Source organism: Manis pentadactyla, chromosome 9 (assembly GCF_030020395.1).
Source record: "Manis pentadactyla isolate mManPen7 chromosome 9, mManPen7.hap1, whole genome shotgun sequence".
Lineage (NCBI taxonomy): Eukaryota > Metazoa > Chordata > Mammalia > Pholidota > Manidae > Manis > Manis pentadactyla.
The window spans coordinates 120,655,148-120,680,792 of NC_080027.1; the positions used below are offsets into that span (position 1 = coordinate 120,655,148).

The following is a 25,645-nucleotide window of genomic DNA, read 5'->3' on the forward strand; positions in this document are numbered from 1 at the left end:
TACTGAGTATTGAACTGGGAAATGCAGATAGAGGCCCTGCCTTAAGAAATTGATGGTGATAGACTGAAACTAAATTTGGCCCTCAGTTGTTTACCAAGATGCTGGCCACAGCAAACACTTGGGAGATGCCACCCAGCATAAAAGCTTACCATGTTAGTTCTGGGTACTTTATACTTCTCTGTGGGGGAGGACATCATTCTGAACCACCAGTTACAGGACTATACTTGTAATACAGCAATTTCCTAAGGACTACTGTGGGCAGTGACTATATTTAGGCCTGTCACTGAACTCCCTAAGGCTACTCTATTTTTGAAGTCAATACATTTTTTGATGTGTCGTAGAATATTTTCCTCAAAATTTTGAAGAGAATCCAATATATGAGAAAGATTAAAAGGATTAATATAAAGAACCATTTGAAGATGAAACATCTGAAATGAAATTCCTAATTACAGTTACATTAACTTCAGCAGTCATTAAATTAACTTGAAATGTTTACAAATACCTGGAAGCTCAGGACAATCTGAGAACACCTTTCCTGGTGGGCTTTAGCTTCAAAGGAACTCTGAGACCAAGCAGACACACAGGGCTGGGCACATGGCCAGTTCCAGCACGTTGTTCTCCCCTTCAGCTCTGTGAGCAAAGATATCACTGTGGCTTTTCCTATTGGCCTTTCTGCTCCCAAGCGCTTGATTGCAACCGAGGGTAATGCCTCCCACGGTAAGTGGTGGGGTACCCAGCTCCCTCTTCCCAGCTACGGGGGCACGTTCTGGCCCAAATGCAGGCATTCTCCCAATTCAAGGGCAGAAGGTGGAGGGGGTCAGTGGGTTTAAGGCAATGCAATTCACTATGTTTCAAAACTAAGAATTATTTGTTGGCTTTTTTGTTCATATACTAAAAATATTCTGGTCAATGGAAACAGATAAATGCCTTGACTGCATTGATATTTACAAGTTGAATTTATTTACAAAATTAAATAAAACGTATTTGGGGTTTTATAAACCAGTATTTTTCCTCCCTGCACTTGAACAGATTCTGTGATTATTTCCCATTGGGCTAAAAATATCCCCTTGCTTTTGGGTTCACAGCTGCTAGAAGGCAGAAGCCGGACAGTCTGATGAAAGGACAAGGCGACACGCCTCTCCCGGAGCCCCCGCCAGCGCCTGTCAGTACACGCTACTCATGTGCAGAACGGGAACGGTGGAAGAAAACCTCAGCAACTTAGCACAGGGAACAGGAATCTGTGTCCTCTGTCATGTTTACTGCCAGCGTATCTTAGCTCACGTTATTGTTACCCAAATACTCATCGGACATTTTTCAAAAGAAAGGACATCTCTGAAAACAAACACAGAAAGCAGATACCTTTCAAAATAAAAGCTTCTTCTCAGAGAGAAATAAATTTTACTTCTCTGTGGCTCTCACCAGTTAGGTATGTGCTGAACAGAGGATGGGAAAAGGGCAGAATAAACTCGTGACACCAAACCAGGGGAAGTGAGCGGCTCATCAGCGGGACAAAGTCCACGGCAGAGGGTGAGGCGGGGGCGACAATCCGCTCACAATGAATGACAAGGGCGGTCCTGGCCGTCCTGTCCAGAACAGGCACCTTGTGCGAGGAGCTCTTTCGCTTTGAAGACTTACAGGCGGAACGGACTCTGCACCTCTGTGCAGTCGGTTTACCTCTGAAACCACCTGGCCTGCAGTGAACACTGTGAACTCTCTCACAGAGCAAGACTGTAAGAAGCCGTCCTGGTCTCTAGCACCTTAGATTTGGAGGGAGTACACCGAGATCTTATTAAGTCCATGAGCAGTGTCTTAGAAATCAATTTTAGGACGAGTCACACATTTTCAGGTGCACGTTGACTTTTGCACAGAGCGGTTTCTTCCCCTGGCACATCCGGTGTCAACCTCAGGGAAGGTCTCACATGACCTCCCATTTCTCTGGGATAGGCCTAAATTTCATAACTCATAATTTCATGTGCTCTTTCTACTAATTACACAGTCTTTGTTACTTACTAGTCAAATTTAAATTTTTGAGGAGTTTGCCGAATGCTCGAGAATTTGAGAGCTAAAATGCAAAATGCTCAATTTGATCCTTCAGCTTTTTGCCCCATGTCATTACCCCACTACCTGAACTAGCCATTAGATACAGTAAATCTCACAAACTTTTGTAACATTCATTTAAGCAGACAGCTTAGAAATTACAAAGTTACCGGATCAGTCATTATTAATATAACATTAAAGATAGCTTTCAGTTATAACAGATAATAAATACCCTTAATGAAATAAATATAACTAGTCACAGGTAATAAAATATATAAATTATGCAAATAGTTCTAATCAACTCTCGCTAGTGAATGCTTGCTTTGATGATTTAACTGGAGTAAAGAAAATTATGCATTTATGAAAAAAGTCATTACAAATAAGTAAAAACAGTAATGTAAACAAAGGCATCTGTTTTTCGGAACCACACAGTCATGTCACCCAAAATGGGACCCAGTGAAGTAGCAAACAACAGGGCAAGTGCTGTGGATTCCCAGACTAGGAAGCATGGAAGAAAGATTTTTTTTTAACATTGTACATATAAGTAGTGTAAAATACTTGTCTCTGATTTTAAATTTCACTTAGCAAAATGCCCTGAAAGTCCAACTACATTGTCTCAAATGGGAAGATTTCCTGCTTTTTTTTTTTATGGCTGAATAATATCCAATTACACATATAATGGATATATAGTTATATATGTAATATCCCATTTTATTTATACACACACTACATTTTCTTTATCCATTCATCTGCTGATGGACACTTAGGTTGCTTTCATATCTGGGTTACTGTAAATAATGCTACAATGAACACGGGGGTGCAGATATCTTTTTGAAATAGTAGTATTATCTCCTCAGATAAATACCTGTCAGTGGAACTGCTGGATCATGGTGGTTTTATTTTTAATTTTTTGAGGAACCTTCATACTGTTTTGCATAATGACTGCACCAATTTACATTCCTATCAACAGTACACAAGGATCCCCTTTTCCATGATCCTTGCCAAAAATGATTATTTCTTGTCTTCTGTTACAAGCCATTCTAACAGGTGTGAGATGGTATCTCATTGTGGTTTTGATTTGCATTTCCCTGATGTTTAGTGATGTTAAACTCCTTTTCATGTACCTGTTGGCCATTTGCATGTCTTCTTTGGAAACCGGTCTATTCAGATCCTTTGTCCACCTTCCAAAATCAAGGTATAATTGACACTTAACATTGTATTAGTTTCAGATGTACAACTTTATATGTAGTATTTATAAATATTGGAAAACTACCACCACAATGCCTAGTTAACATCTGTCGCTGTACCTAATTACAAAATTATTTTTATTTTTCCTTGTGATGAGAACATTTTAAGATCTAGTGTCTCAGCAACTTTCAACTACACAGTATTACTAACCATAGCTGCCTTGCTGTACATTACATTCCCATGACTTATTTATAACTGGAGGTTTCTACCTTCTGACCCCTTTCATTTCGTCCACTCCCACCTCCCCACCTCTGGAGGTATATCAGCAATCTGTACTCTGTATCTATGAGCTTGGCTTTTTTTTAAAGATTCCACGTAGAGCCAGATCATATGGTATTTTTCTTTCTGTCTGACTTATTTCACTTAGCAAATGCCCTCACAGTCCATCCACGTTGTTGCAATGGCAAGACTTCTCCTTTTTATGGTTGAATAATATTTTACTGTTTACATGTTAAGGCTTTTTCTTTATCCATTCACCCATCAGTGCACAGGTAAATCGCTAATTTGTTTCATTATGATTTTTTTACTGAGGTTTTATCTTGTTCTTTCATTTGAAACATATCCCTGTTCTTTTATTTTCCTTGACTCTCTGTATTGGTTTCTGTGCATTTGATAAACAGTCACCTCTCCCAGTCCTAAAGGAGTGTTCACGTATAGATGTCCCTTATCATTCAATCCTGCCCAGCTTTCGGTTGTCACTCAAACCTTGTGATTGTCCAGGCAGCCCACCTTTTTCTTACTGGCTCCCAGTGGTTGAAGGATCCTCCCAAAGAGGAGGAGGTTAGTCAGCTTCTAGATTCTGGCTGACTGGAGACCAGGCCCTCAGGCAGAATACTTTTGTAAAGTATGCAATTACACATCTTTCAGGGAACACAGGGAGATGGGTGTTTCTGTGTGCTTCCTCTGCACCGGGCCCTGGAGTGACAGTCAGTTACAGAGGAGCTTCTTGGCTCGTTGCTGCCCCACTGAACCCATGAACACAAGCCCTGCTGACCGCAGGGGCTGGCGGGCAAGGGGTGTCCCCTGGATGGCGGCCACAAACACTGAGGCACCAGAAGTGTGTGCGAGCTTCTTTTTGGGAGATACCGGTGACCTGGAGCACAGCAGGGACAGTTAGCAGACAGCACCCTCTCCAAGGGGCCTGAGGAGGCTGCGGTCTGTCCCCAGATGTGCGTTTAGCTGAAGCTCCTCAGGCTGCAGCTAGGCAGACAACAGGCTTCTCTCGAAGCAAGACGGGGTTTCGTTTCAGTCGGCTGCCCCTGTGCTGTGTCCTGGGGGCAGCTGGTTAAGAACTCTTCTCCCTTTGTCACTGTGGGGCTGTGAACATTAGCCCCTCTGGTCACCAGTACAGGGCAACCAAAAGGTGTTCCCTGCGCAGTAGCCACAAACACCAGGGCCCCAGTTGTGTGCCCAGCTCCTTCCTGAGAGACGCCAGTTACAAGGAGCTGGGGACAGGGGGAGCCGGAGATGGGGCTCCCAGCCTTCATGGCCTTTGGACAGTGTCTGGACTCCTAAGTGGGTGTTGTATTAGATGACTGACCCTCAGGCCAAAACTTTAAAAATAAGCAAACCGGTCTCCTTCACAGAAAGATTAGGCAAGTCTCTGCCAGCTGCCTCGGCACCATGCCTGGGGGTTACCCCAGTGAGCCCGGCGAGCCTTTTAAGAACCGCTTCTCCATTCACTAGCCTCATGGGTCCTCAGGACACGACCCTGCTGGCTTTCAGAGATGGATGTTTTGGGGACCCATCTCTCAGACAACAGGTCTTAAAGTTGGGGTGTCAGATGTGGGGTTCCAACACTTCACTCATCAGGGCAAGTCTGAGTTGTGCGTTCCCATCTGATTGCGGCTTGCTGCGCCAGGGGCGGGGCTCATGAGAAGACAGGGTCTCGCCTCTGCTACCCACGTTTATAGGGGGTTTTCCTCCACCTGCTGTGTAGAGTCACTCGGCAGTTTTCTGGATTTCTTTCAAAGGAATTGTTCTATGTGTAGCTGTAGATTCCATGTGTTGCAAGAGGAGGTAAGTTCAGGATCTTCCTATGTTGCCATCCTGAAATGGATGTCCAGCTTAAAGACTCATTCACTGGTAGCTAGAATATGATTAATACTTGTTAAGGAAACTAAGTATTTAGTGCAGTGATGTTTTAAACAAAGAAGGAAAGTGAGGAAAAGAAAGCTATCTTGTTTTGCGTTCTTGAGACGTTATTTCTATACAAACCTTTTGGGCTTGTAAAAATATTCCACTGACACTATTTCCTACTCAGACTGCTGTGTTTATGTAATTTGAAAAATATACCACTGATTGAGAAATAAATATGCATATCATTATGTTCCATAAATATATGATTTAAGGTTCAAATGAAAGCATTTTTAGTATTTAAAAATAACTATTAATATAAAAAAAGCTGAAGTCAGAGTGAAAAAATACTTCCATTGCATATCCCAAGACACATGATTAATCTAAAAGGAAAATAAATCATACAGTCATGAATAACAAGTCTTAAAATTATTAGGTTTGATTTCAAAGCTATTTCCAGAGCTATAGGGAAAAAATCATCACTGAAAATCAGAAGTTCCAAAGCACCTAATCTTGGTCTGTGCTCCAGGGTTTCTTCTAAGTCTTTCATTAAATTGTAAATTATTTCACTAAAATTTAAGTTTGATATTTATAAACCCCATTCTCCATAGAAGATATTTATTTGTACACTTTTTTCTACTCTAAGTCCCTCTTATTACAATTCTATAGACAAAAGATAAAGTTAATGCAGGGTCTTGTAAATCTTACTCTTGCAGCAATATTAACACCATCAGATTTACTGCAATCTACTAAATTAAGTGACTATAAGAGGGAAAACATACAGTGTTGCTTTTAATTTCTCAGTTTAACTTGTATAAATAACAACTCTAAGTGACAAGAGATCAAGTTGGGCAACTGAAGGAGACACCTACATAGCTTCTTATAACTTCCTAGGTTATACAAACAAATGGAAACTTTGTTCAGCAAATACAACCATCAAAGTATTTTGAATTCAATCTTGGCCACTAGTCCCAATTTAGGAAATATGGTTTACCTGGGCAGGGAAGGACTCATAATAATCCATTATTAGCTGTAGAACTGAAACCACAAATCCCACAGAAAAAAATAACTGAAGCAACTCTGCACAGAGTACTCCTGTTGGCAAAGATAGTAAAATCAGCTGAAAATATTTTTAGTAGACAAATGCCAGTCAGACGGTGCACTCATGAAGGCATGCTTTAAAAAAAGATGGCATGTGATACAGACTGCAAACAAAAGCTTCACAGAAATATGTCAACAGTGAGAAGGACCAGTAAGTTAGAAGAAGCATGCTTTTAATTTATCATGTCTTCTTTCTGGAAAGAAATTTATACAAGCAGGTGCAAATCACCAGGACAGCAATAACTATAAGAAACCAAGAAACAAATGACATTTAACTGAAAACTAATTACCAAGATCCAAAATCTAGCAGAAGAAAACAAATGCTGGTCATATTTCAGTGGTCAGAAAATGATATCTTATTTAAGCACATACATATTTATATTATATTCTGGACTCTTCACTATCTAATCCAATTCCCTTGAGTCACTTAAATAGTCCACAATGAGTTGGAGAAGAGTCCTTGTTTAATTTAGAAAAGTACCCAAAAGCACATTTGAGATACATACTCACATGGCTAATTATCTTGAAAAACCAGGTATTATTTAGGATTTTTTACCAAGTGTACATGCAAAATACAAAATACACAATCACCAACACAAGGTCATGTATCACATAAAAAGTCAGGTTTTTCTAGACTGGTTTACTTACTTTCTAGCTTTTAAAAACTACAGAAACTGAAAAATCAGTAAAAAATAGACTTCATCACAGCAGTGTTTTGATCCAAGTGGTCTCAAAGTCTGGGATACTTACTGAGGGTGAGGACAATCAAAGCAAGGAGTGCTGGATCTAGGGAAAAATGCGAGTGGTTTGAACACGGTCACATATGGGCCTCCAGATTGCAGCTGCGTTTTAATTTTGATCAGATCACCTATAAACTGCAGCAAAGAAAACCTGGATCAATGGAGCTCTGGCAGGACTGCTAGTGCATCCAGGTCACATTAACCACAGAACCCTTCCAACCAGATTCCAGGGTTAGGATCCCCCTTGAGAAACTCTTAATGGGCATCTCGGCCTTCGCTGTTTTGTGCTGAAGCTGCCACACACAGTACTTACAGAAGCTCCTAGGACAACTAGAATCCACTAGGTTCGAGGAAATTACCTACATGTGTCTGCACATACTATCCCATTTGTCATGGTATCTACACTACTAAAATAATCATAGGTGTCAATTTTTACTAATAATTTGATACCTTGTTTCTTCCCTAAGTACCAACAATTGGAATATGGTACTTCCATGCAGAATTCTAAGGTCTCATAATGCAAGTTTATTAATAAACCAAAATAATACCTAATTCCAAAACATCTTCAATGGTTAGAAATTCAATGGGGTCAGGATATCCTAGGAAGAAAAAAAAAAAGAAAATAAATAAAAGAAAGAAAGACTAAATAAAGCAGAAGGATCTATAAATTCATTGGTTTTGAATTGTGGAAAGCAGTATGGAGGTTCCTCAGAATGCTCAAAATAGAAATACCATTTGAACCAGGAATTCCACTTTTAGGAATTTACCCTAAGAATGCAGCACTGCAGTCTGAAAAAGACAGATGCACCCCTATGTTTATCGCTGCACGATTTACAATAGCCAAGAAATGGAAGCAACCTAAGTGTCCATCAGTAGATGAATGGATAAAGAAGATGTGGTACATATACACAATGGAATATTACGCAGCCCTAAGAAAAAAACAGATCCTACCATTCGCAACAACATGGATGGAGCTAGAGGGTATTATGCTCAGTGAAATAAGCCAGGCGGAGAAACACAAGTACCAAATGATTTCACTCATCTGTGGAGTATAAGAACAAAGGAAAACTGAAGAAACAAAACAGCAGCAGAATCACAGAACCCAAGAATGGACTAACAGTTACCAAAGGGAAAGGGACTGGGGAGGACGAGTGGGAAGGGAGGGATAAGGGGGGGGGAAAAGAAAGGGGGCATTACAATTAGCATGTATTGTGTGTGGGGGGCACGGGGAGGGCTGTGCAACACAGAGAAGCAAGTAGTGATTTTACAGCATCTTACTAAGCAGATGGACAGTGACTGTGAAGGGGTATGTGGGGGGGACTTGGTGAAGGGGGGAGCCTAGTAAACATAATGTTCTTCATGTAATTGTAGATTAATGATGCCAAAAAAAAATTCATTGGTTTTGATTTTTTACTTTTATATAAAACTGCTTATAATTTCATTTTCCTTATAAATTAATGTTTCTCACTACAAGTAGTATAATAGAATATTATAAATTTACATTCATTATCATAAACATTGTCTTCTTGTCCCTGAATTTCCTGTGACAATAGTTTGTGGTAGAACAAATAGATAATCAATGTATTCTCAAAACTAGCCTTGAATTCATCATGGTTCTACTTAAAATTAAAACGAGGAGGCATAAAAATGAAATCTGGGATAGAAAGACTCTTCAACATAATAAAGGCCATTTATGCAAATTCTATGGCTTGCATCACATTCAATGATGAAAAGACTAAAGCAGGAACAAGACAGGGTGCCCACTTTTGCCACTTCTATTCAATATATATTGAAAGTTCAGTTCCAAGTAATTATGTAAAAAAGAAAAAGCATCCAAATTGGGAAAGAAGAAATAAAATAATCTCTGTTTACAGATGACAGATGACAATCTTTTATACAGAAAACCCTAAAGATTACACACACACGTACCAACCTGTTTGAATTAATAAAATGAATTCAGCAGAGTTGGAGGGTGTAAAATGTATACTCAGAATGGTTAAAATGGTAAAAAATTGAAGTTGATTTAGAAAAATTAACATACATAGTAGCCTGACCATTTCCAAAAAGGAAGTGTTCTGCCAGATATTAAAACATATCACAGAAGTACATTGGGAAAAAAATGTTCTTGTTTTTTGTGCTGGTACAAAAATGGACAGAGTTGAAAGGAGCAGAAAGATGACAGAACACCTATGAATTTAATGTAGGATGAAAATTGGCACTTCAAAGCAGCTGGAGAGAAGGCAACTTATCAAACAAAAGGTGCTACCCAGCCACTGGATGAAGGTAGGTGAGTGCAGAGGAACAATACATCACTCCATATATTGTTAACGATTATAAATCATACCAACGATTGAATATAAAGAATGCAATCAGAAATCATGGTTGAAATGTTTATATAATTTCATGGGGAAGACCTAAAGCTTCTGTAAGAAAGATACAACACTCACAGCCATTAGGGAGAAGATCAATATAACCATTAATCCATCTACCTATTTAATGTAAATATATCTATTTGCCAATTAATGTAAAACCTCTACACATATAAAAGACCACTGATAGAACAAATAAAACATGGTATATATATATTAAAGGCATCATTAAAAAGATGGGAATAAATCTAAATACAACCCCAATACAAGACATCAAGTAGAAAAAGCACAAGTTTCAGGAAAATATGTACATTGTGATCCCAATTTTAAGAAAAAACAAAAACAAAAACAAAAATCACCAAATCATATCATATGTATAACTACACATACAGGGATGTTAATGTATGGAAATAAGTAAAGACATACTAAACTATTAACTTAAGTAACTGACTAGAGAAAGAGGTGAACTAATTTTACACTCTGTATACTTTTTTGTGTTTATAAAAATGTATACTTTTTTGTGTTTATGAAAATTTATAAAAATGTATTTATATGCTACTTATGTAATAAAAGGTTATAAAATGTGGTCTGTAACCAATAGCATAAGAATCTTAAAAGAAAACTGACTAGGGAAAATAAGGCCAAAAACCTCTCCAAAAATATATTCACTTCATTTTAAAGAGGGCTATCATTTATAATGGGCTCTCATGAATCAACAAGTATTTCAGAAACCTAAAAAAAAAATGAGCAAAGGACATGAATAAGTAAATGGAGACCAAAAAAAAGTTCAGCCTCATTGACAGGGAAAGAAATGCAAATTAAAAAACAAGACATCCTTTTACACCCACTACCTTATATACAGGTGTTAATGATGTAAGTAAGGATAACGAGTTACTGAATCTGAGTATTTTGAAACTGGAGGCTTGTTAGTAGGCCTCGGACCTGGAAAATTAATTTGATTCAATTCACCAACCTTATCAATAAAATCATCAACAAAATAATGAATTTAATTTTGGTTTACTTTTTAAAAAGACTATTTCTCAAAATGAAAAGTACACATACTTCCGAACTTTGCAATTCTACTTCTGGGAATTTAACCTAAATACGTATCTGCACAAGCACATAAAGATGTGTGCTTAAGAATATTCACAGGCATTTTGTAAAGGAAATCTTAAAAGTTAACTTTGTATTTTATAATGGAGATCCTAGATCGTTAATTACTAATAAGTCATAAAAATAATGTGTTCAGAGTAAACTTAACAATCTTAAAAAAAAATACCACTCAAGCAGTATGATACTACATAATTTGTATCATTTCATTTTCTTTGTTTCTCTTTCTTTTCTATAGTTATTGGGCATTTCTTCATATTTAAACCTATGTCACTACTGGTCTTTTTGGTACAGTCTTTCTCTAATTGATGACAACAAAAATGACTGAACAATCCTATGAGAAGTTTTGATTATTTTTCTTAAAAAGATCCCTGTAATTTCTCCTCTTCGTAAGTTCTCACAAAAAGTTCTTTCCTTTCAAAACCTAAACTGTGTCAGTGTTTTCTAAGTCCTTTATTAAATGCTTAAGGTCAACTCTTTCAAGAGAGTGTATGAATAACCATCATATTCCAAATGCATAAATCCACTTGGACCATGAGGGTAAATATGGATGGGTCAATTAGGATACATGTGCAATCTGAATTTATCAGTCCAAAAAAAGATCATCTTTTCCCCAAAACCTCACAGTACTCAACTTAAGGAGGCTACCAGGTACCAGATTTACAGCAAGTAACAAAAAAGGTATTTTCATTTCCATGTTAACATACATAATTTCCCTTGATGGTTGAAATACTAGGGCAGTGGAAATATATGCACAGATTAGAAGCTGGTAATTGAGAATTGAGTTCAACACCCTCATTAAACAATGGGAACTAACGCCCACAGAAATGATGTTTCTTGGGTCAACAAGGCCAAACTAGGACCCTGTGCAAGGCCTGCATAGGCTGGCGCTCTTCCCACTGTCCCTGTGCGCTTTTGCTTCTGCTACAACCAAAGAGAAGCCAGACAGCAGCACAGAAATCAGGAAGGTAACTCCTTCCACCATAACAAAACCATCTCTCAAGTCTGAGGCACAGCATGTGATCACTAGTCCCTGCAAGAAATCCTGCATTTCAACAAATGAGGACTTCTCCTGTCTTTCAGTTGCTTGAAATTTTCTTTCTGTTGCCAAATAAAAATGCTAGTAAGGAGAAAAATAATAACGGTATGAGCTGGGGAGGGTAGAGGAGAAATACAGACCTTGTTTGGGAAAGGGCAGAAATTCCCTAGTTTAAATTGTACTACATAAAAAGAACTAAACTGGATGCAATCTGGCAGATGAAACAGTCCTGAACCAGGAATATACCCAATAAACAGATGACTTTCAAAATGAATGAAATATAGCAAAGTTGCTGGCACTGAAAACATACACATGAAGAAACAAAAGCCCTAGGCCTTCCTCTTCACTAATACCCATTCGAGAGATGCTGTCTGTAAGTCACAGGAGCTACCCTGAGAGCTCCCTATAGGCCAGGCACATGCCAAGTGCTTTAAGTGCATCCCATTTAAACTTCACTTAATCACCAGTGGGGAAGGCATTACGTCACTTTACAGGTAAGGGAACACATTTAAAGCTTACATAACTTGCCCGAGTTTATATACCTGCTTTTGTATCTGTGACTATGGAAAACAATGTTAAAATCATAAAGTATAACAATGAAAATGGCTATAATTGTGTTTTTCCTTTCATCACTAAAAATGATGAATAAGTACAAGTGACATGAATATAAAGGATTTTTGTAAAAAAAAGCAGGAAGTTATTAAATCTCAATGACTCAGAATTGGAGGTTTTGTATTGAGAGGAATGAACACTGTAAAAGTAGGATCAGCCATTTGGGAATTACTGCTTTTGTTTCATTTATATAAATTATGCTTTTCATTCTCATTTAGGTAAAAATTCCCATGCTTCAATTTACTCTGAAAAATGGTTGTTATCCATTTTTACACATAAAAATACTGAACAAGAGAAACTGATATACCTGAGTGATACAAAAAATGGGCTAAGACCCTATGAGAAGACACAATCACAACAGCAGGATTCTATGTGAATTCTATGACATGCATCTGTCATGGAAATGAATACAAGATGCATTGAACACCACAATAGCTTCTTTCCAATTATTCTGTATCACTGATATTTAATGTCAAAGAAATAAAACCTAAGAAAAAGAGAAGGAAAAGGCCAACATTTGTACCTTTAATACACTTTGGCATCTCAGGCTCCCAGGTATTATTACCACCACAGAACACTGCTTTGCTGCCATTAAGGTAAAAACCCTTGACGCATTCAAATACAACCATGGATAGATACGTAAGTTTTTCTTTCATTCCAGACACTGGTCTGCCATTTTCAAGTACTGGACTTTCACATTCGACCACTGAAATGTAGAGAAACTCCTGAATTAATAGAATACTGATTTGATATAGGACCAGAATAGTGTAAGTAGTAATCTCCAGTGGAGAAGAGACAAGGAATGGAAGGCAAGGTATTAAAAAGGAAACAAACCTTTATACAGGCACACTTCATTTTATTGCACTTCCCTTTATACTGCTTTGTGGATCGTGCATTTTTTTTTAAATTGGGGGTTTGAGGCACCACCGCGTTGAGCAAGTCTATCGGTGCCATTCCTCCTCCAACATTCCTCCCTTTGTGTTCCTGTGTCACATCTGGGTAATTCTTGCAGTATTTCAAACCTTTTCATTACTGTTCTATTTGCTATGGTGACTGCTGAAAGCTCAGATAACGGTTAGCATTTCTTAGCACTGAAGTATTTTTACTTAAAGAACGTACATACATTGCTTTTTACATATAATGTTATGGCACATTCAATAGACTTCAGCATAGTGTAAACATAAACTCTTAGATGAACTGGGAAACCAAAAAAGTGAGTTGTCTTGCTTTACTGGGCTATTTGCCTTACTGTGGTCTGGAAGCAAACCTGCAAAATGTCTGAGGATGGCCTGTATGTGCATTTTAATTTTAGCTAAACAGATTTTAAGAAATCTTGTAGCTTTTTTTCTACCCAGTACAGATTTTCATTATGGTTTACTGGCTTTCATATATTTTTTCCCCTTTACTGACAAGTTTTGAGAAAGGTCTGACTACCACATATAAATTAAGGGTAAATTCAAAAGCAACTTTTGATACTCTAGCTCTGCGGATTTTTTTTAAGACATGCTGACACACTGATTGCACTACCCTGCTTTTTTAGAAAGATAGGGAAGACTTTTCTGAGAAGGTAACACTTGAGATCAAATTTAAACGTTGTTAGGAAGGTAGCAAGGCAAAGACATGGAAAAAGACAGTTCTCAGGTGACAACAATGCACACAATAGGGATGTTGAAGAAGCAGAGGGGTCAGTGCACACATTCTGGTCCACAACCTGTATATCAAGAAATACATTTCACATCATGCACCAGTTTACGTGCACACAGGCCTGAAATAAAGCTGAAGAGATAAACTGAGCCTGCACAGCAGCGTACTTTGGTATTTTCCCTTTTACTCTATTAAGAAGAAAAATACTGGTCATGACCCTCTAGATCGATTTCAGAATCTGTTACAGGTTTGGGAGAATTGGGATAAAAAACAAAAACAAAACCGTAACAAGGCTGGGCAGTGAGTACAAGACAACATCTTCTGAGCTTAAGTCTGAGCAACAGACGAGCGCCAGATCAAGCTGGGCTTCTAAGCCAGGAGGGCTCCTCCTCCTTTCCTGGGGCCCTGAATTTCCACCAGGGTCATTTCCCTTCAGCCTGAAGAACTTCCCTGAGCAATTCCTGTAGCGCAGGTCAGCTAGTGACCAATTCTCTTTGCTTCAGTTTATCTGAAAATGTTCTTAGTCACTTCAGGTTTGGAGGATGCCCCTTGGCCGCGAATTCCAGGTGAAGAGCTTTGTTTCCTCCCAGCACCTCAGCAGGTGCTGCTTTCTAGGCCCTCCAGGTCCCTGAGCGAAGTCAGCGGGCATTCTTATTGGGGTGGGGGCTCTCCTCTCACTTGGCTGCCTTTTCTTTATCTTTTGTTTTCAGTAGTTTTACCATGATGTGTTTAGTTTAGTGGGGGTTTCTTGGCATATTTTTTAAAATTATTTATTCTGCTAGGATCACTAGATTTCCTGGACATGTGGGATTACTGTTCTGGTTCAAGTTTGGGTAATTTTTGGCCAATACTTATTCAAGTAACTGTCTGTACTGTTCTTTCTCCCCTCTTTCTGAAACCCCAATAACATGTATATTTGACTGCTGCTTTTCCACAGCTCTGTAAGTTTCTCTCTGCTTTTACTCTTTCTTTTCGAATCATATTGGATTTCTACTGTTCTGACTTCAGGTTCACTAACCCATTCTTTGTTGTGCCAATCTGCTAGTAATGCACTAATGATTTCCTTTTAAGTTAGGTTTAGTGAATATAACTTGCATACAGTAAAATTCACCCTTTTAAGTGTATGGCTGTATTAGTTTTGACAAATGCAAATAATCATGTAATTATCAACACAATAAAGACACAGAAAGGCTCCAGTATCTGCCAATACTTCCTCATGCCACTCTGATCAATCTCCCCTCCCCCCACAACCTGCCCCAATCAATCACTGCTGTTTTCTATTCCATTGTGTTGCTTTTTGAGAATATTTGGCCATTTTTAAAATACTGGGTTGTTTTCTATTATTGAGCTTTGGGAGTTTCTTCTTTTTATTTGAGCTTTGGGAGTTCTTGGCTAGGACCTCCTGTATTGCTGAATAGAGGGGTGACAATGGATATCTTTCTCTGGTTCCTACCTTAGGGGAAAGAAATTAGTCTTTGACTATTAAGCATAATGTTAGCTGTGAGATTTTGTAGATGTCTTTTATTAGGTTGAGAGAAGGCTCCTTCTATTCCTACTTTGCTGAGATATTTTATCCTGAAAAGATGATGAATTCTGTCAATCACTTTTGTTACATCTATTAAGATGATCATATTTTTTTCTTCTTTTATACTCTCTTGCTACGGTAAATTGCACTGATTTATTTTTGGATTTGAACCAACCTTGCACTTACGGGATAAATCCTACTTGTGTATTATTATTATATGTGGCAGGATTTGATTTTGTTGATATTTTGCTGAAAAGTTCTGGTTCTATATTCATTAAGGATTCCTGTAATTTTCTTGCAATGTTTTTGTCCAGTTTTGGTATCAGAGTAATGTCATGAAATAAGTTGAAGACTTTTGTTTATTTCTTGGGTACTATTATTTGTTCCTGAAATGTTTGGTCAAATTCCTTACTGAGGACATCGGGCCTGCAGTTCGCAGTGTGGGAAGGTTTTTAACTACAAATTCTATGTCTTTAATAGATACAGGACTATTCAGGTTACCTTTATCTTTGACTGAGTTTTGGCATTTTGTGTCTTTCAAGGAATTTGTCAATTTCATTTAAGTGGTCAAATTCATAGGCAAAAAACTGCTTTCATAATATTCCTTTGTTATCCTTTAAATGTCTGCAGGATATTTAGTTTTGCCTTCTTTTTCATTCTTGATGTTGGTAATAAATTAATTTTTTTTCTTGTCAGTCTGTCTATAGGTTTATCTATTTTATCAATCTTCTCCAAGAACCAGTTGTTGGTTTCACTGATTTTCTCTATTATTTTCTCTTCCTGATTTCACTGATTTCTGTATTATCCCCTTCAGTCTTCTTGTTTTGAGTTTAATCTGTTCTTCTTTTCTAGCTAATACCTACATTTGATTTGACCTTTCTTTCTTTCTAACATGAGTATTTAATGCTATAAATTTCCCTCTAAGAATGCTTTTGCTGAATATCACAATTTGTGATATCTGCATATGTTGTGTTTCATTTTATTCCATTCAAACACTCGTAATTTATGAGTCATAAGTTAGGTAAGAGTGTCTTGCATACTTTTCAACTATTTGGGGCTTATATAGGTATCTTTGTTTTGATTTCTACATTCATTTCATCATGATCAAATAATATAATCTAAATGATTTCAATTTTTTGAAACTTGTCAAAAATTATCTTATTGCTTAGAATATGGTATTAGAGAATTTCAATGTGCACTTGAAAAGAAATTGCTGTTATTCAGTGGTTCCTTTCTTCCAAGAGTCAGATCCCCTACCATGTCTCCCTGCTTTTACTCACTCTCTAGTGCCTTAACGATTGTTTTTCAAAATTTATTTTATCCAGAGGTTATCATTCTTATTGCTGAGAGGGTTAGTCTTTTACAATTTACTCTACCATTACCTGTAGCCAGAACTCTCCGGTGTCTTGGAATGTAAAAAAAGCTTTCTTATTTTCAAGCCTATGTGTGTTGCATTTTTTGGTTGTTTCAGGCAAAAAAAACCCAAGTCATGCAAATAGACAGTAATTCACAATGGATAAACTATAATGCCAAGAACACGTGGGGTGGGAGTGGGGAACTTCACTAGAACTATTTTTTGATTCAACTTTACCTATACTAAATTAAATTAGAAATTATTTACAGGGGAAGGAAGCACATATGACCATTTTGTTTACTTACAGGTAAAATTATTTACAAAGTGTCTCTACATATTCATAAAGACAGAAAGAAATGGAAATACTACCTTTACACTGAGGAGGGGCACTACTCCACCTGCCATTCCCAGAACAAATAAGCTTACTCTCTTCAACAAGTGAATATTCTTCTGGTCCTTTTGAAGGATTACAACTATAAGTTATTAATTCATTATACTCAAATATATCCCTGTGGCTATTTGTGTGTTTTCCATTTTTTATTTGTCCAGGTGATTTACAGTAAACCTCTTAAAAAGGATAAAAAAGAGGTAATGAAGCAAAAGAAATGGCGATTAAGATAGCATTAGTCCTATGAACTGCCTTCTGTTAATTCGTAAGATGATTTCTACTACTTCTGAATACAACATCCATTTAGACAGTTTCTATGAAAAACTGTATTATCCAAAATTCAAAACATGTAGAAAGGAACTTTCAGAAAAGAACTTTTTAAATACCTACATTTATCTGGAAGACTAAGCTTTGTTCTAATCATCAAAGATGCTGGAAATTTAATGAGAAAATATGCTTGTGATTAAAAATAAAGTCAGTACTAGTTGAGAAAGGTTTTATACTTCATAAAGTTTTGGCAAGTCCTTTAATACGTCTCTTCTCAGTTTCCTCATCTATCAAAAGGGGATCATAGTATATATACCTCATGGGATTGTTTACATGATTTAGTATCATCTGGCACATAAGAGTGCTAGGTCATTTTTAGCTACTGTTAATATTCTTTAGATCAATATAAATTGGAGGTTCACAATAACACCAAGATACTGTTTTTTTTTTCACTTTCATGCTTAGGAGTATACAGTGAAATTCTCTAAGGCTAAAAATTGTGTGATAATGTAACAGACTGAATCCAGATATTGAAGAGATTTGCAAAAATGTAAAGCAATGTCACCCTTCCAACTATTTGTTTTGGGAAAGTTTTACTTTTCATAAAAATTATTTTGCATAGTTTAACACATATAGTTTGCTGTTCTTCTTTATATATATATGTATATATTTTAGAGTTTGGTGTTAAGTGAATTAATAAATAATTATTTAAAAAATTTCTAAGTTTTGAATCCAATATAATGAATGCCAACAGACATAACCCACATAAAGAAAAGTTCTTTGGGACCTTTGTTATTTAAAAGCATAAAGGGATCCAGGGGGCCAAAAATTTTGAGGACTGCTGGTCTAAATTAGTCTAAAGTGAGAATTTACTTACTTTCACATTTTGGGACAGTATCATTTCACTTCACATCATTTCCAACAAGAATACAAAGTATAACTTTTTTTCAACTAAGTAATAACTAAATGAGAAAAGAAAAACTTACTGTTTTCTTTATCAGTTAACAAGATGAACAGAATAATGAATAAATTTTATATGGTTGTTTTTCTGTAGTATAATAGTTTAAGGGAGAAGCTTCTTAAATGACATAACATAATAAAATGATATCCACATCTGCAATTTAATCAAATACAGAGTTTCTGCATGTGAGCCCACACTGGCCAAAAGCAAAGACATCTAAATCAATCTGTCATGCCTGCCAGTCTGGTCTCTTTGCTGTCTCTGGCAGTCACATTACACATTCATTTCTATGCCTTTGCCCACAACATTCTGCTCAGTAAGGATAATGACTGAGCAGAGATCAGGCCCTAGAGCTTGCCTGCCTGCATTCAAGCCCCAGGTCTATGACTGACATGTTATTTGAGCTTTGGCAAATCCTTTAGTCTCTTGCTCAGTTTCCTCACCTATCAAAGGGGATCGTAGTATATATACCTCATGGCATTGTTTACATGATCTTATGTGCATCTGGCACATAAGAGTGCTAGGTCATTTTAAACTACTGCTAATATTCTTTAGATCAGAATATCTTTCTAGGAATAGCTCAGGAATACTACTGTGTAATGAATCTTCTCTGATTGAAATTATAGGGCTCTCTCCATGCTGGACTCTCACTGGACCATGAATACTTCTATTTATTCGGTATTTGTCATTTACTATTAAAAAATGGTCAGTGAATCTGCTTGTTCATGGCTCCAGTTGCCTTTTCCATCAAGGCTCATACATTTTCTCTACATTATAGTGTTAAGAATAGGATTCTGGGAAAATGGCAGAGTAGGGAGCACTAGGAATCTGTCTCCCAACTAAACAACAATTGCAGTGGCAGATCTGCCTGATATAATAATGACTTTGGAATTCTGGAGGCTGTTGAAGGCTGGCAACTTCCAGGGCAAGACTTGGACAGGAAAGTTGCATCAATTTCAGCTTTTAGGAAAACAGCAGCTACTCACTCCTGTACCCTCAGCAATGCAGCAGGCAGCTGTACATGTATTCCGAGAGCAGCTTATATGCAGCTTACAAGAGCTACAGTGGCAAAAAAGACCCTATCCTCCAAGTACCAAGACCTGCTCTGATTACTGTTGCTGCTTCTGATCACAGAGATGCAGACAAAGAGGTCGGCAGCTATTGTTGTCGCACCTCTTCTTACTCTTGCAAGCCCCTTCCTAACTGAAGTGACTCCCGGGGGATTTAAAGATCCAGTGCCCTTTGCCCACACTTCATTTTTCACTTTCTCCTTCTTAGGAGCCAGACATTAAAGACTGGATGTTCAAAAACAACTGCATATGTGGGGAAAATTAGAACATGAGCATGCATGCTCAGGGAAAGGTTTAGAAAAGACCTGAGAAGATCTTTAGTTTACATCTCAAGCTGATCCTTGGCACAGAGACATCTTACAATGATCAAAAAACAAAACTAATAAACAGAAGCAATACCAAAACACAGCAAGTTCTAAGGAAGGGGGTGAATCTGATTTCCAGAGTTACCACATTATCACATTTCAATGTCTAGTATTTCACAAAAAATCACAAGGCATACAGGAAACAGAATGGCAAAGAAAACAGGACGTCTCTAAAAGAAATAAATCAATAGACATTGTCCTGAAAAAGCCCTGAAGGCAGATTTACTAGACAAAAACTTCAAAATAACATTCTTAAAGATGCTTAAAGAATTAAATGGGGAAGTGGAGAAAGTCAAGATAATGATGTGTGAATGAAATGGAAATATCCCTAAACAGTTTAGAAAAACTAAAAAGAAGCCAAAAAAAATTCTGGAGCTCAAAAGAACAGTAACTAGTATGAAAAATTCACTGAAGAGATTAAAGGCAGATTTGAGCAGCAGCAAAAGGAATCATGAACATGAAGATAGGACAATGTAAACTACTGAGTTACAGGGACGGAAGAAAAAAAAGAGTAAAGAAAAGCAAACAGAGCCTAAGGGACCTGTGGGACATCAGAAGTGGACCAACACACACATTGTGGAATTCTCAGAAGGAGAAGAGTAACAGAAAGGTAGAGAGAGAGTATCTGAAGAAATGGTGGCTGATGACTTCCTTCCCAAGTTTGATGAAAGACATGAATATAAACATGCAAGAAGTTCAATGACCTTAGGCACAATGAACTCAAAGAGACCCACACTAAGACACATAATAATCAAACTTTCAAAAGACAAAGAGAATCTTGAAAGCAGGTACAGAGAGGTGAATCAGAGGTCCTAAATAAGGTTATGAGCAGAATTCTCATCAGAGACTTTGGAGGCCAGAGGCTTCAAATTTTAAGAGATTAATACATTTAAAGAAAATAATAATTAGTGTAAAACCGAGTACTACTATAATTTTGGTTTAACCCCAAATCATGCTTTCTATGTAATTTAAGAGACTTTCTATGTAATTTAAAAGAACCATTAACTTATGGTTTGGGACATACAATGTACAAAGATGCAATTTTGTGACATAACCAAATGGGGTGGAGATAGAGCTGTAAAGATGCAGCGTTTTTGCATGTTATGAAGTTAAGATGACATAAATTCAAATTAGAGTGTTATAATTTTAGGATATTAAGACTAATCCCCCTAGTAACCACAAAGAAAGAGCCACAGAACATACATAAAAGGAAATGACAAAGGAATTTAAATATTTCATAACAAAAAGTCAAATAAAACAAAAGGATAGTAATGCAGGAGATGAGGGACAATAAAAGCCAAAAGGCATATACAAAACAAATAGCAAAAGGACAGAAGTAAGCCCCTCCTCATCAGTAATTACTTCAACTTTAAATAGATTAAACTTTCTAATTAAAAGCAGAGATTGGCAGAATGGATGAAAACACATGATCCAACTATATGCTGTCTACAAGAGACTCGCTTGAGATCAAAAGACAAAACAGGTTGCAAGTGAAGGGACGGAGAAAGATAATCTATGCAAATAGAAACCCAAATACTACTACTAGACAAAATAGAGTTTCAATCAAAAAGGTTACAAGAGACAAAGGACATTATATATTAATAAAATGTTCATATAGCAAGTAGAATAGAAACATGCCACCTAATGACAGGCCATCAAAATACACGATGCACAAACTGACAGAATTAAAGAAATACTTATTTCTACATAATAGGAATTTCTACAATAATAGTTGGAGACATCAATACCCAACTCACAATAATAGGTAGAACAACCAGAGAGACGATAAGAAAAATAGAGGACTTCATTCTCTGTTGTTATACATAAGATTTATATAAGACTTCCTTCAAATCTGAGAAGTTGGCCATTTAAAATAGGTTGTACTATGTTGTCAAGGATAAAATCACCATGATTACCATACTTTTTTGATGCTTACAATAAGCTTATTAGCTATAGTCTAAGTATTGTACAATTTTGCTTTCCTTCAATTTAAATTTCTTTGCATATCATGACCATCTCCATAAAAAGCCCAAGAATTGTTTGACTACAAGCACAACTTGTCACAAAGAAAACAAAATGCAGCAACTTGATAGGAATGCTTAAGAAGAGAAATAAAACAGAAATGGAATTAGTAACATTTACCTTATTTCTTCTAAGGACTAACTTACCCTTCATTACAAAAAAAGTGAGCTTCTGATTCATATTCAAAGGTTTTATTTGGGGAATATGCTTCACCATGTTTTACTACTGGACTTAGGCATTCTTTTTCTACAAGAAAAATTACAATTTCATTTTGAATTCCAATTTCAAAACAGATCTGAATCAAGATTAAAATTCTACACTACTTCTTGAAATTCATGCACTATTATTTTCGATTATAAAGGCAAACCTAAAATTCACATTTAACCAGGTAAGCAATTGCCAAGAAATGATATACTGGGATATGTCTCATAGCCTGAAAAGATGTATTGCTATCTAAAATCTAGTTTTACATGAGAAAATCTTCACTGTCATACCAGAAAAATGAATTCTAAGATAGTAAACATCACTAGAGAAAGCAAAAGTACAAAAACAAGAAAAGGTTTTGTTTACTTACTTAAACATGCTTCCACCATAGGAGTAGTCCACGTGTTATCAGGTTTACAAACACCTGACATCACATGAATAGTGAAGTGATAATATCCTGGGACACACTCAAAATATATTCTCTCACCAATATAATATTCATTTTTAATTGCACCCTTGACCCTCATATTAAAGTATGTTGGTGGCCTACCACAGGCATCTAGGGATAAGAGAATAAGAACATGAAAATGAAGTATTTTCTCTCTTTCAACTGGTCGGACTATGATCTGGCAGCAGGTAGGTAACAACAGAACACACGGAAAGAAGGTTCTGGGCAAGATTTTAAGTGATCGTTCCATACTTTTAGCCAGGTGGTGGTGGGAGTGGAGGACGTGTTTTCCTTGTTTTATTTAACTAACACGCTATTACCTTTTGATTTGTTGGGGAATAGGCTGAAATTTTCATTCAACAAATAAACTGAAGACACAAAATCCTTCTCCACTTCCCAGTTCACTTCAGAGCTCACCGCTTCTCTAAGAAGTCTTCTATACTCAACAGCCCTGCTCAGAATATTCTTCCTGAGTCTGAAACACAAACTGATAATACCTCGTCACTTCAGGCCCAGGCTCCTCTCGGAAGGCAAGATCCTAGCAGTCGGGGGTCACAAGCCTTCTTTTTCTGCTACTCGCTGTGCCCAGTGGGTGCTCAAGAAAGGCTACAGTTAAGAGGGGGTTATTAAATAGCACTGTGGACTTCACACCATCACTACTAAAGTATTTCAAAATAGAAGATTTCATTTCCTGTTTTATATTAGTGAACTGAACATTTTATAAGTGTTTAGAGGACATTTAAACATCAGAATTTACTACTTTGAAAAGCCTAACATGAAAAAAAACAAAACAAAACCCTGCTTTCTTGGATACTATTTAAATCGAACCTTTCTTCTCTGATCAGTCCTGCATTCATTCCCTTAGAAGCTCCCTGAGGTAGCTGTCTGGGCTGTTTATCCAATACACCCCTACAGTAAAGCTACTCTATTGATGTGTTTTTAGAATTTTTCTAAAAATTTTTGGGGGAGAGGGGAGGGGTTTCCTCCCTAAAACAATGCCCTTTCTCCTTCAGTCACTCCTCTTCCTGTTCATTAACTGCGGGCTAGAAAATTTAACAAATCTGTTGGAATAATTATGTAAAATAATGTGATGGAGACACATCCTGTAAAATCCCAAAGGGCTAAATGAACATAGAGGCCCCTCCTATCAGGTTAGGGCGTTAGGAGAAAGGACCTAGAGACCTTATTCTGATTCCCGAGGAAGCTCTTCTTTCTTCCTCCCTGGACCTCCATCAGATGGAGAGACTGGTCAAGAGAACTCTAACCAACTGAAACATTACTCTCCTTTCATATTATATTCTAAATTCTAAAATTCTGTGTAAGTACACTGTCCAACATATCATTTACATTCTGTCCTGAAATCTACCTACTGGCAAATGTTTTCCACATTTCCACTGTGCTGAACTTGGTATCTAAGTGTTCCTCAGTCAACTTGCTCCCCAAAAAACAAAAGGCCAAGGAAAAGCCACAAAAATTAAAAGCATTGTTTAAAAGCAGAATTAGTGTAGACTTGGATTTTATTAACATAATTAAATTTACTGAATACCTGAGTCAGACATTGTCATTTTACAATAGGAAAATACAGTGGGCTAGAGGTGCTAAATATTTCTGTCCTGGGTAAAAATAGATAACATCTTTAGACAACATGCTGGTTATTTAATTATAAAAGTATCCCTTGTTTTCTGCATTCAATTTCAGTAACTAGTTGAAAGCAGACAAAGAAACGAGGATTCCTAGTATGACTTTCACACCTAGAGCTCTGCATGGAAAAAGAAATCTCAACTGGATAGTTGAATCTATTCACTAATTTGAAGTATTTCTTCTTGCTAACATTCATCATGAAAGACATGCTTTCAACAATGTGCAGAGTTTAAAATTTGGTTTGGCAATCAGTTGACTGCAACCTTTATACACTGTAATAACTGAGTCCAGTGTCACACTTTTAAAAAAATCCAATTGCTTCTCTTGCTCCAAACATGGAATTTCCTTCCTATGAAGGTTTTCAAACTAAACATTCCCAGTTCAGAAAAACAGCACCTTGACTTAGTTTTTTTCTAGATAATTTACAACATGATTATTACTAGGCTGCTATGCTACATCGTAACAGTATATACCATTAATTAGTAAAGCAGGCTGCACTCACAAAATTCCCCAGTGTTCCACGTGAGTTTCAGGCAAGTGAAATAGTTCTCTAGCACGGATTAAGAGAACTGTTTGCCTTCCCTGTATGTGCAAAAAGTGCAAGCACTCACTAAACCTGCACATATTAAAATAGCACCCTCTGACTGGGCCACACACACCCCAGCCCGCATCGGTACCTTGAGAAAACCGTGGTCTCTGACCAACTGGAACTGGATGAAACTTGATTGTCCTGCTCCCTCTCCCACTGTCCACACAACCTATTTATAACTTTCTATGCTTCATGGAAAAGCAGGCTCTGGCGTCAACACCTCACTTCCCATTCCTTTCTAGGTCTACAGAAGTCACTTTCGTCCTAGAACCTGGTTTACCAAGCGCTAAACTCAACCACATGTTCTTTCAAGCCTCCATATGAAGTCAGTAGTGGGCTTCCTCACCCCACAAGTGACCGCAGGACCCACAACTTCTCTAAAAGCACATTCGAGGCAACACCAGCCAGAGTTTCCCAGCTTGGCCCAGACTGCATGGCACCCCACTCACCCAGGCATCACCCCGCCTAGGGAACACAGGGAGAGGCTCTCCGGGGCACTGCACGGGCCCTGGCACCTCCCCCACGCACCTGGGCCGCAGGAACAGCCCTCAACACAAAGCTGGTCTGCGTTCCGCATCGCCACTGGCTCTGTTCAGGAAACACCCAGCAAGCTTTCGCGAGGCTCACCCCGGTAAACCCCGGCCGCGCCACACCGTGCAGACCCACGCCAGTCCCCAGTTCGGGGGCTACAAGGTCCCGTACAGCAGACCCCGGCCCATCCAGCCTCGCGCCTCCCACGCCACCCACCCAGCGAAGCTGCCCCGTCCTTGCCAACAGTCGGCCTCTCCCGGATCGTCCCAGTTGGCCGGCGGAGCGCACGCCTCCCCCAGGCTCC

General features: G+C 37.7%; 1 protein-coding gene and 1 pseudogene across 7 annotated transcripts in view; both read right to left on the reverse strand.

Moving 5' to 3' along the window:
• The window catches only part of LOC130684966 (complement receptor type 2-like), a 54,536-nt gene that overhangs the window by 28,445 nt on the left and 446 nt on the right, over positions 1-25,645 (reverse strand). The gene's annotated exons all lie outside the window — the stretch shown is intronic.
• On the reverse strand, positions 9,841-25,634 carry LOC118926099 (membrane cofactor protein-like; annotated as a pseudogene).